General features: G+C 42.8%; 1 protein-coding gene across 6 annotated transcripts in view; it reads right to left on the bottom strand.

Moving 5' to 3' along the window:
- Positions 1 to 9,072, bottom strand: part of LOC117607239 (uncharacterized) — a 174,488-nt gene extending 165,416 nt beyond the window's left edge. For 4 of the 6 annotated variants that reach the window (XM_034330687.2, XM_034330685.2, XM_034330689.2 and 1 more), the window contains exon 1: positions 7,633 to 9,072. The gene's annotated coding sequence lies outside the window, so the exon portion shown is untranslated. Of the gene's footprint in view, positions 1 to 7,090; positions 7,589 to 7,632 lie in introns of those variants that run through there. The other 2 variants (XM_034330686.2, XM_034330688.2) reach the window with 2 other exon arrangements.
- Between the last annotated feature and the right edge of the window lie 3,344 nt (positions 9,073 to 12,416).

The following is a 12,416-nucleotide window of genomic DNA, read 5'->3' as shown; positions in this document are numbered from 1 at the left end:
CCGATCGATTTCACCGGTGACAGCCGGGAAGGGAAAGTTTTTGCGCGAAATGCACATCGAACCGAGACTTTCACACGAGCTCACGGTGAATCGTGATGTATTCGTAGACAACGGTAAGTAACGGCATTGAAAAATCATCTACGCCGTCAGTAATGATCGCAACAATGCGTTAACTCATCAGCTAAAAATATTTGATAGAAATGATTATCGAGTGTGAGTTAATTAATACTAAATATTGTAAAGATTTGTAATTGAAGAGAGGCTACAAATTTGAAAACGAAGACAAGCCCCGAGAGGAAAAAATTACGCGATTTCTAATTAGGTGAAACAGAGTAAAAAGCAATCGACACGTAACACGTGTGTTCACGCTGGCTAGCCGATAATTTCAATCGTAAATTGAAATTAGTTTCGTCGAGCATAATTTTCCGCGAGCCGGTACGCTCGCGAGTAGTCGGACGGTTTTTCCAGGGCTTACTTCGTCCCGTTGGGAAAACGGGTCCGGTTTTCCACGCTCGACGAATCCTTTATTGCGATGGTTTGTTCTACCTCCATCCACCCAAACCGACGACCCTTCTCTCTACCACCCTTGAAATCGTCCGACAAGCAGGATTATACCGCCGGAAATATCAATGCTCTCTGTCTTTCCTCTCTCCTCTATCCTTTATACTCCACGGTTATGTCTGCACCGCGAAATCGTATAAGTATTTTTATCCTCTTAATTAGTAACTCGACGTGTATGATACTTTTACCAAACAGGTGCTAATGGTAATAACAATCTTTTTTTTATTTTAGAAACCTTCAAGCTTTCGTATTAATTATGAATTAATTTTAGGTACCTAATTATTTTACGTTACTAATTTTCTTTAATTAGGAAATTAGAAGAACGGAAGATCTTATATTCGAAAAATGAAACGATATCGTATTCTGAATAATTACAATTACAGTATTCCTAATGTATTAATTGAGTGGGTAAAAATACTTTAGCAATTCACCGTGGCTTTATTTTCTTTTTTTTCTTCTCGCGCGAACTTGAACGAAAGGAATTACGCTCGTTAGAAATTCTACGGCTCGTTGTGCTTAACGTTAAGAAATGATAAGTTCCTTTCGGGACGGTCAATATTTAATTACTTCGAGGAGTTTCTTTATTTTCCCCTGCCCGTTCTGTGTGTTTCCCTGTCTTCGTGTTTAATAACGGCGCAATTAGTAAGGTAAATGCTCGTTTCCCGTTTTAACGAACAGAGAGAGCATCGATCGAAAAGATACCCACCGTGTTCCTTTGCTATTCAATTTTCTTCATTTCTTCTCATTTTTCTCGTTTGTCTCTGCTCGTCTCGCTCGATGCGCAAGAGTAAACTGTGAAGACACTGTACACAAACGAGTCGGGGACAACAACTGTGACTAACTAGGCAGCAGAAACGCTTTGAAGAAACGAACTGACTCATTCAAAGCTCATTCTACCGACCGAGCGTAAGAAATGCTTTCACGAAAGGAAAAGCTATTCCATTCCCGGTGTTCTAACTTTTTGCATGAAAATGTGCCTTGTTACGTTACGTTTATCCTTTAAGGAGAATCGTGGAAAATCCATCAAACCGAAAATAGGGTGCCCCTATGAAACAAGATTTCAGCTACAATACCTTTTTAATTAATTTTGAAATATTAATAAACCATCGGTACACCACTCGAAATACTCTAAATATAATTTCTAATTCTGTTATTGTAATGGAAAATGCTGTCGGAATAGAATAAAAATTTCCGATATTCTATCGATACATCCCGAAAGCGTAAATTAGAAAATCAACAAACACGGATACCGGTTGAAATTGTTTGTGAAAACAGTTGCCGGTTCGCCGTTCCATTTTCCACCCGCATCATCGACACGCAGACGCATTATCAGCCTCAACTCGCTATCTAATCGTTCGCTTCGACGATCCTTTACGCAAACTCTTTTCAATTCGCTCGATAAACGCTCGGTTCACGGTAAATATGTATATTCGATGGAGGGAAGCAGCGCCTCCACCTCGACGAGACCTCGTTTCCCCTCCGTTCCCGTCTAGCCACGTCACGGTTATTCGTCGCGTCACGCCAAACACGATCGCCAAATGATTTTTCATACACTTTTGCCAGAGATTAAATATAAGAACACAATGGTCAACGTCGGTCATCGGATGATTCAACGTCCAGCTGATAAGAAGTGGCGATTAAAAAATTTCAATATAAATTTCTACAAATTTTTGCTCTAAAAATTGGACCATTTCATTTCGTAAATCTTGGTTACGACTGACCCGGCTCCGTCGTTGTTCAATCGCTATCTATCTTTCGAAACTGATAGGAAAACTTATATCCCGGTAGTGTTCGTTTCGTGAGACGATTCAGCTGGCGAAATAGGAAGAGTGAAAGAGAGGAGGAAGAGGAGGAGGAGGCGGCTGTTACGGTGTTCACGAGCAAATTTGCATGGATAGCGTTCGTCGAACGAGAGAAAGAGACGGGGCTAAGAGAAAGCGAGAGAACGTCAGAGAGAAACGGTTAATGGATTGACACGGTGGATTGCAATTAAGTTAACGGTTGAACGCGATTCATGGATTATTTCTGCGAACCGGCCGGATTATAAATATTGGAATACGAATTCTATTAATGTTAACTGTGACGCACGGTGTGTTTAAAATGCACACGGATTCGATCGAACGTCGAACGACACGAATATAATATATCGGCCGGAATAAGCCGCGTTAAAAACTTTCGTTCTGTCCCGTTCGATCGTGATTCGTTGTTACGCGCCAGTTCGAATCTCTCTTTCAATTAACGCGATCAATGCCGTGGGAAACAGCGACGATTGGTCGCGTACAAATTTTCACGGAATAGAGAACGAAAACTGTTTAACATCTACAATTTTATAAACTTTGATTAACCCTTGAACAGCGTAGTTTGGATCAATCAAGACCTAAAGTTGGGACTCTCTCCGTGGTCCGCCATCCAAAAATTGAATAATCCACTTATTACCATAGCATTTAATTATTCTAATTATTCTTCCTTTCGAACAAATTGCAAATAATTAATTTAATAAAAAGATTGTTTCCTTCGATCAAAGCGAACGTTGCCGGATTGAATCCGTTCTCTCGAGTCGGTTCTTTTGAGAAACTCTCCTAGTTCGGAGCATGATCGTATCCTAGTTGCGCTTTTCTTGCCCGACTTTCGCGTAATAACCGGAAGCGAGAACCGAGGGGCAAAGTGGATCGCATCGTAAATCTGCTCAACGCTCAACAATGGAGAGGCTTCGTCCTCTTGCGAACACGATCAAAAGAAGTTTCGCGAAACTGGCTACCATTATGATAATCCGTCTGCTACGGCATAAAAGCTGTAAAAAATGAGCTACGAGGTTACCTCTGGTGTTTGCAACCTCCGCCTGTAATATCCCTCTTTTGTCCCGTTGTCTGGCAACTTTCGAACGCTCAAAACATTCGTACGATCGATTCCCAGTGACTAGCGGTTTTATTCCATGAAATTCTTGTTTGTCCGCTGCTCGTTTCGAGCGCAAAAGTGCATAGGTGACGGTGAACGTTTCGATTCGTGGGCGTGGGAATCGATGAACACGCGTTCGTACGCGTTTTATCGTGCAAACACCGAGGAACGTTTTTCTGCCGGCCACTGTGCAGAAGAACGAAGGAGAACGCAAGAAAAAAGGAGCGGTTTTCATCGAAATAGGAGAAAATTATAAAATTCAAATTGAATGACTTAAACTACCCCTAATTTCCCGAACGCTATATTATACTCCATTTCGAACAAAATCCCCGGGGTGGAATGACCCTAAACTTAAACGCGCAGAGGGATGGTATTAACAAAGAATGTCACGAAAAACACGAATCACCATAGGTTTATAAGATCAAACATTCGAGATAATGGATAACAACTACTAAGGTGATCAAAGAAACGAGTGGATCGAAGGTGGTCGCAAAGGAAGACTGAATTCCTGCTCGCTCCGAATCGGAATGGAATCGAAAGCCTTCTGAAAAGCAAACGCTCGCTTTCACGAGGAAAAATTCACCGTCGAAATAGAACACCATTAACGTTTGCCATCTCGGTCACAAGTTTTTTCCTTTGTGAGTCGACGACGGTATACACGTCGGGCTACGAACCGTTTTCATTGTGCGAACGTGTACGGATAATAAAAGGTTACAAAGGTCAGCGCACATTCGTGGAAGCCGGTTTTCTTTTGTGAACCGGAGAGGAGGGAAATTTTCCAGACGCTAGAAAAATGTCCTCACAATCTGCGAGGCAGGTGCTGAGAATGGAACCTGCGCTCGTCTTTTCAGACCAACCTTCGACGCGTCGTCCTCGCACTTTGCGTCGATGCCCACACGTTATAATCGTTCGTATCCTGTTCGAACACGATTAATGCAACAGTATTTGTAATCAGGGATATGCAACGATTTTAATTGCCTTTTTCTAACGTTCCGGGACACAATTATTTGAAATTCATATTCTCGCCTTTGTATTATATTCGCTAATATTCTATAAAAGAAATCTTGGAAAAGTTAATTAAGGAGCGGAGTAGTATACAGTTATTTCCTAACGAGGCGACGTTGGAAAAGCACAGCACGATCCCGATCACCCCCTTCCTTCTTTTTCATTCAAGAATTAATCACGGAACGGCTGATAAAAATGCAAGGTTAACGTGACGCGTGTGTGCAACAGATAAGAAACTGGCCGCAATTGTGCGGGACGTAACAACTGGAAACTATCTTCGATGACGCTCGTAATGGCGCGACTAATAACACGAACTATGATCGTTTTCTTATTCTCTTTTCCTCGCGACGCTCTTTTAGCAGTAAACGACTGGTAATGGCTTTTAAAACTTCCGTTTCGTGGATACGGACGGGTTAAAGGGTAAAATTTACCGAGCTCGAATGTTCTTCGTGAAAAATCCATAAAGAGTGGCGGAACAAAGCGATAAAGTAATAAATAAATGGTCTGGCAAAAGGAAAGAGCGATGAATTAGGCCATTCGACTGGCTGTGGTACGCGTAACGTGATAACTGCTGAAAGCACGACCTCCGAACGAAGAAACGATACGGTTGATAATTCGATCATTTCGTCGACTGTGTAACAACGTTTTATGCCACTCGTTGCTCGCTCGATCTGCACGCGAAACAGATCCTTCGAGCACGAACAGAGGAAGAAGATAGAAGGAACAAGTAACGAGGTTACCGGGACGTTCCACAATTAATTTGCTTGCAAACGGTTACGATCTGGGAATAATTACTCGGTACCTGCTTCCGTCTACAGTGCTATTCAATTTCAGAAAGAAAAACACAATTATGACGTTATTAACCCTATTTCTTTTCTTCTTTAGTTAAACCGAATTTTGGGGTTAACTTGATTTCGTCTCCATTGGCGTAGGGGCAAGGGTGGTTTGGCCTCCTGAAGGAACCCCTCATTATTTCGAAATTTCAGAATTTCCAAATTTCTAAGATTCGAAAATTCTAAAATTCCGAAAGTTCAAGAAAATCGAAGCAATGCAAACAATTCTAAAATTTCTAGTTTCCAAAGAAGAAAATCAAAGTTACGTGAACGCTTCTGCCTCTCGATCGAATCTACAAAAACGTAGTCGTCGTCTCGGCGAGGACATTATTTCCGCGGGGAATATAGACGGTTATTGAAAAGCTCGTTGAAATTGAAAAATGTTCATTAAAACGTTAAGCGAGTAAAAAGATAAGAGCGAGGCGAGTAGAGGGATGAATAGGGTTGAAGCTAGAACGAGGATGTTTGAAAAGCTTGCATAGAAACGAGATTAAACTGAAGGGTCCCGCGATACGCGATGCGAAATTCCACCACGTGTAATTAAATATGAAAGGAACTTTTACTACGTAACTACTTTATTGTACACTGAATTGTGCGAACTTCCTATTCTCTCCTGCCTTTTCTCTTTTTCTTTTTTTTTTTTTCATTTCACGGTCGCTTTCATACGATCTACCAAGTAGTTTTTTAACAACTCGCGTTAGAATCGCGGTTAAATCGTTAAAACAGCGACCGATCCTTTCTTTCTAATTGTATTTTAATGAAGCCCGCGTCGCTCTTTAATCGACATCGATTGACTTTCGACTGCGCTCGTCGAAGAACATCGGAATTCGACTGTCGCGCAGAGGAAAAGTACTCGTACGATTGCTGATCGTCTTTTTTTGTAATTCAAACGTTTTCTAGGCAAACTCGTTTTCAATTTTCGTGGTACTTTTTATGCGTGATTCAAATTTTACGCGATCAAAAACGAAACGAAATAAATGAATTCTTTAACACATTCGTTGCCAGCTCCGCGTGTTCATTTGTTTACCACCCATCGACACGATTTCTTATTTTAATTTGAAAACTAAAATTATGTACTGTTCAATTAGAAGGTGATTTGCGGACGGTACGTAACGTGTTAAGATTTAAAATGTCACAATGTATCGGACAGAAATATCGTTACATGATTGTGCAAACAAGCGCAAAAGGTCAATTTTCCAAGGAACCTGCTGTTACTCACGACACACCGATGGCATTGCACTTGTCGACAAGAATTCTTTGATAAAGAAACGATATAAGCTGTAAACAACTACGAGGAAAAGAGGTTGAAACGCCACGACGACTTTTCCAAGTTTCGCTTTCTCAGCGAAACGTTCTTTTCTCCGATAAGATAACATTTCCGCGCGAAGAATTTTAAATAGATCGTCGAACAGACATCGACGTTTTCACTTCTCTTCGTTCAACTTGTATTTCACGGTAAGATTAAAACCTCTCTTGCTAAACGTCACTCCTTCAGATTATGAAATATAAATAGACCCTCCACTGGTAAACTATTCAACGAATTTCTACGATCTTTCCTTTATTTTATTAACTACGTTTACATCGAAACGTTGCAGTTCTACAATGACGGAAATTTTAGAATTTTTCATTTTAATCTATATATGTACTTATAATTTTGAAGAAAACACGAAACGTAATTGAACGAAGAGTTAATTATTTGTGTTTATGTGAAATAATAAAAACAAATACGAGTCATCAATGGAGTCGAAACGCAAACAAAATCACTCGGATGAACAACCTGTTATTATTAATCGTACCTTATCATAATTCGTGAAAGAGGAGTCATCGAAGTGGAATTTATATAACCGCCGCCAAATATTTAGCTCCATGATTGCTGCCAAGAGTCACTTTAATTTATATACACACCGAAACTAATCCATAACTCGATTGTCAAGTTAACCTCCAACTTGGAGTCGAACCGCGTGGCGAAAAATTACTCCGAACGAAGCGCGTCGATTTCGAATCGATAGTCATCGAGATCGAGAACGCGAGATGAACGTTTTCATTCTAACCTCAGAAGCAACCATGGTTTTTTTTCGCGAACGTGTTCACGCTGTACGATTTCGACGATGACGCAATTACTCGAAGGTTCTTTCGATTCGATCCTTACTCTCGTATATCGACGAATCTTCGATATTGAAGTAAAATGAAGGAATATGTTGCGAAGCAAACACGATCGACGAGTTTATGCACAATGATAGCAAAAAACACGCAAATAAAATCACTCGCGATGTTAACAATATCGAGATTCGTGAATATGATTGAAAATTAGGTTTAAAATTGTATTTTTAGTACTCACATAAATTGTGAGCAGCGATGTGGCGCTCCGTCGGCAGATCGTAGGGTATAATATATCCAATAATCCACAAGAGAATAGCGTAGTACTGCACTGATAAAACTTTCACTTTTTCATATGCCGAACAATCGGCTTTTCTTTCAAATCACTGATTAAATATCGCACTTTAAACAGTCGCACCACTTGGAGGTTTAAACGATCACACTCTTGGTGCAAACGAAAAACACCACGATACGAAGTTGCATCAACGAATAGTACACGATGCACAAAACGATGATTTCCAACGTTTATGGTACACGGTTATGTATCCGCTTGGAAACGTATCCGGGCGACGGAATCTCCTTACTGAAAATCACGAACGGTTATACTTTCGACTCGTACACGACGTAAGTGCGGTGTTCGCGGAACTGACGCGCGCTTTACTCCGTGAACTTGGTCGAGGCAACTGAACCTGGCGATTAATCGAATCGTTTCGATATCGAAACGGGCTTCGAGTTTCGCGCTCTCGTCGAAGCACACTCCGAAATCAACGCCTATCGCGCACAAAGGGCACGGCGGGGGGAATACAACACGAAATCCACTGAGGCACTGATTTAACGAAACGAAAATGACCAAACGACAGATCGGACGGAGCACGAACACGCACGAGACTCGAGACGTACTACATGCTATCGATGATCGAAGATTCTCTCCACTTGTAACCGACATACAAGAAGGATAGAAATCAAGACGGATTACGTACGAAAGCGCACGCGCGCGCTTTTGTTACGTAAAAGAAGTGCGCGTCGGTTGAACGTCACCGTCACCACATCAGGATGGTACACACTCGCGAGTCCGGTTAAAAGGTGTACAGCAGAGAGAAGTAGTCGGTCATAGAGAGCCGGGTATATTTCACCGCGTACGCGAAAGCCACCGTGTACTAACCTACTTCTCCTTCCGTTGACTGAAACTCTTCGCACCGAGGAACGACGATGACGAGACACACACGACAGCACGGCCGACGACGCGACACGGTACACGCGGGGCTCGCTCGGTTTGTCTCTCCTCCTCTGGTCGGTCGCGCGCGCGCACGATCTCTTCTTGCTTTGACTTCGGCTGTTTGTGTCAGCCGCGACACCGCGAAACCAGAAAACAAACAACTGCCGTCGAGGACGCGTCTTGTTTGCAGGAAAGCTCGACTCTTTTTCACTGGGCGGAACTCGTTGTCGTTGCGGGTGAAGGGGGGGACGACACAGAGGGAGAACGAGAGACACACACAAATACAACACCACACTGGCGGCCGCGCGCGCGTGCCCACAGGAGGGAATGAGAGAAAGATAGAAGGAGAAAGAGAGAAAGAGAGAGAGACAGCGCGGCAGAACGACACAATCCGACTACAACGGAGGTCCGACTCGAACTGAGCGCCGAGCGGCTGATCGAGGCCGACGTCGGCCGACTCGGCCGAACCGAGGCGCTCGCCGATAGCGTGCTCCTTTCCCCCCACTCTTTACCTCCCGCGGGCGCCCGCCAACCATCCCTAGCCTGCTGCTTCACAACCGCCACCCTCTTGCCTCTTGCTCTTCCCTCTCTCGACACTCACCCACCACCTTCCTCGCCGCGCACTCCTCGCGAGTCCTCGTCCTCGCTTCGCGCTCTCGGTCTCGCGTTCCCGCTCTTTCCCCCCTCAAACAACCTCACCGTTTCCCTCAACTTCCCTACTCCCCTCCACCGCCTCCTCCTCCTCCTTACCCCCCTTGCGCACGTCCCACCCGAAGTGTCCGACACACCGGTAACTTATCGGAATTTACTCGTTACTCCGAATTCGTGAGCGACCGCGTGCACCACCATAATACTGCTCGCTAGAATACCGATAGATACCAACAAATTTCACCCATTTTCTTCAACAGCCATGAACAATAATTCTAATATCATTAATGTTAATCAACCGTGACGCGGACCAGCACGCGTCGCCGGGATCACAGCTGATGCGGATCCACGGCGAACCCGTTATCACTTTCACCTCGTAAATCAGGTAGATGAAAATAGTATTAATATGTATTAATATTGAATTCGAGGTAAATATCGCCGGAATAAGTTTCTATATATCTTATGGAACAACATAGGACAAAAGGTGTTCGCATATGTTACAAACACTGAAAATCCCGAGAAATATCAAATCGAGAAACATTGGAAAGATTCCAAAAAAAGAGATCATTTCTTTGCCATGGCTCCTGTTTGTCTCTGGAAGCTATCCAGAAGATGTATAGCGTTGATTTCTCGTGTAATATCGTCAAAAGTTTCTCCCTTAAAAAAAGCTGACACGAAATTTATAACGTCGCGTCAGTTCCTTTTCTATAGTAACACTTGTGTATTTAACACCGTTGACCGGATGCAGAGATTGAATGTAATCGAATAGTATCATTAATAATATATTAATTTCGTAAGGCAGCAAGTGGAAAGTTTAAATTAGAAAACGAAACGTACGTTCATTTTCACTGAGTTAATTAACGCGTTTGGCATTAAAATATTCCTCTGACAATGAGTAAATGTTAAAACATACGAAAGTTACAATTTTTCGATAATTGAAATGTTCTGCAATTAACAGTTCGCCGGTTTCTTATCTTCTCGTGTTTTATTATCATCTATGGAAGGTTCGAAACAGTTGCTGAAAATTTACATAAACCACGCTTATTAAATTTAATTAAACGTACACGTACTGTTCGTTATTACTCTGTGGTAACTTGTATTCGCGTGATAATCGTCGAGAGTTCGGTGAACCAGCAGTCACGTGTTGTACCCGTTACATTTTTCGTAAACAAAATCTAAACTACGATAGTATGTATGTACACACGCGAAATCTTGTCGGCTTACCAACAACATTCAGTAAGTTTCGTATGAACGTGTCGACTAACACCGGTGTCCAACAAGTTGCCGACATCGAGTTGGTAAACAAAGGCGACCGATAAACTGTTCAACATTAATCACAGGGTTTGTACGCCGTCCGTGTGTCATCTTCGATCATAACAGAAAAACGTCACGGTCTATTTTGAGGAACACTCGCCTAAGGACAGGCGGATGAACTGGCACTTAGCCAAAATGTAAATTTCCCGTGAAGAGTACCGGTGGAAGTGCGAACAGCATGTTCGTTTCACTTATAAAGCCGTTTAAAGGTGAATCATTTGGTTAAAGCGAAACGCTTACGAATCCGACCGTGTACTAAAAGGAAAACGGTGTCAATTTTCTATGTTTGATTAAGATATATGCGATTAATACTCGTATTCGGGTATTTTTATATTTACAATTAGACCTGGCCCACCCTGGTCAAAAATCCTAGTTACACCAATCCTCGTTGAAAAGAACAGCTATCAATTAAAGGTAATTAGGGTGTTCGACGACGTAATGTCGCGAATAAACTGTGCACACGGAACAAGGTGTTAAAACGAAGGAAAGGAAGAAGAAAGAAGGAGGAGGAGAGGAAAATCTAGGTCACGACCCACATCGTTCTCCTTCGGCCTCCGTTTGAATCTTTCGCAATGTCTGAAAGTGCCCAAAGCGTTTCGAAAGGCAACGATTCAGCAGAAACGGTTGTAGCATCGCCGTGATATCCGTAATCAGACGGATATTTCCGTACGGGACTGATCAGAGCGGAAACACGTGTCTGGTCGGAGTTTTTCGAAGGAAACCGAAGGAAATGTTCTGCAGCCTTGAAAGTGCAGTTGATACGCGAGCGCGTGGCTGGTAAGCGCAAGGTAACACGCGAGGAAGCACTCGTCATATACAGTTCCGTCGTCGACGGTCTTTCGATCTCTCAACGTCATCTACGTTCATGCACATCTACGCATACCCAGCGATGCACGCGTGCAACGCTAGCCGTGTATCGGACGATTGCAACGTTGCCTTCGGTGCAGTGGGTGCAGTGGGTGCACCGCTGCAACGCGAGCGTTGTTGCCAAGTCATTGGATCACACACCGGCATTCCCATAGAACCGCGGACGCGCGCTTTCAGCCTTCGAACTTACCGATCGACGAATCAAATTTCGAGTTCGCTTCTGTCCGATACATCGTTTGCTCTGTCTCTTGGTGCGATGACAATTCGAACGGTTCGGTTCCGTTTGATACTGGGTTCGATTTTCAGAAGCACCATTGCTTGGAAATCGTCGGCTTATCGTAACACCTGACGAACGTTGGTGATCTGATAAGAAGATTCTTGATTCGGAACGAATTCGCGCTGATAACTTATCGCGAATCACATATACGTCAGTGTTTGTTTACGTTTTTAACAAATGCCACGACATTGAACTAGTTATCACCGGTTATTTTCAGCCAGATTAACCTTTGCTTTGTCCGAAATTAATAGCGATGACTGTTACCAAAGTTGGTAGAGTCTTACTTTTGGCAGATGATTTAAAGGATCTTTAATACAATTCAATTCTGCCAGCAATTACGCTAGATTTCATTTAATCAAGAAGGTATTATAGTTGCACCCCTATCAGCCGAAGAGTCGGCGACGCGTGGTGGCTCTCCAACCCCTAACTTCCCTATGACACAATTTTTTGAATTCCAAACGATTTATACCAAATTTTGTTGAATCTATTTATCGTTTTTGACTCGTAATAAGACTCTTAACAATTTTCACAGTGTTAATGACCAACAAGAACACTGTGCACCAGACAAGTATCAGTCAACTTTAGACGGTGTAGAAATAACCGCAGAAGATACGAGGCACCGAGGATCCAGGCATAGTATTTCAAGCGGAAGGTGTTGCACCGTAAGGAGACGGAAAACGTGAAGCGAAGGGAAAGGAATAAG

Source organism: Osmia lignaria, chromosome 14, assembly GCF_051020975.1.
Source record: "Osmia lignaria lignaria isolate PbOS001 chromosome 14, iyOsmLign1, whole genome shotgun sequence".
In the NCBI taxonomy this organism is placed as follows: Eukaryota; Metazoa; Arthropoda; class Insecta; order Hymenoptera; family Megachilidae; genus Osmia; species Osmia lignaria.
Note: the sequence above shows the minus strand (reverse complement) of the source record. Positions and strands in the feature narration are given on the sequence as shown.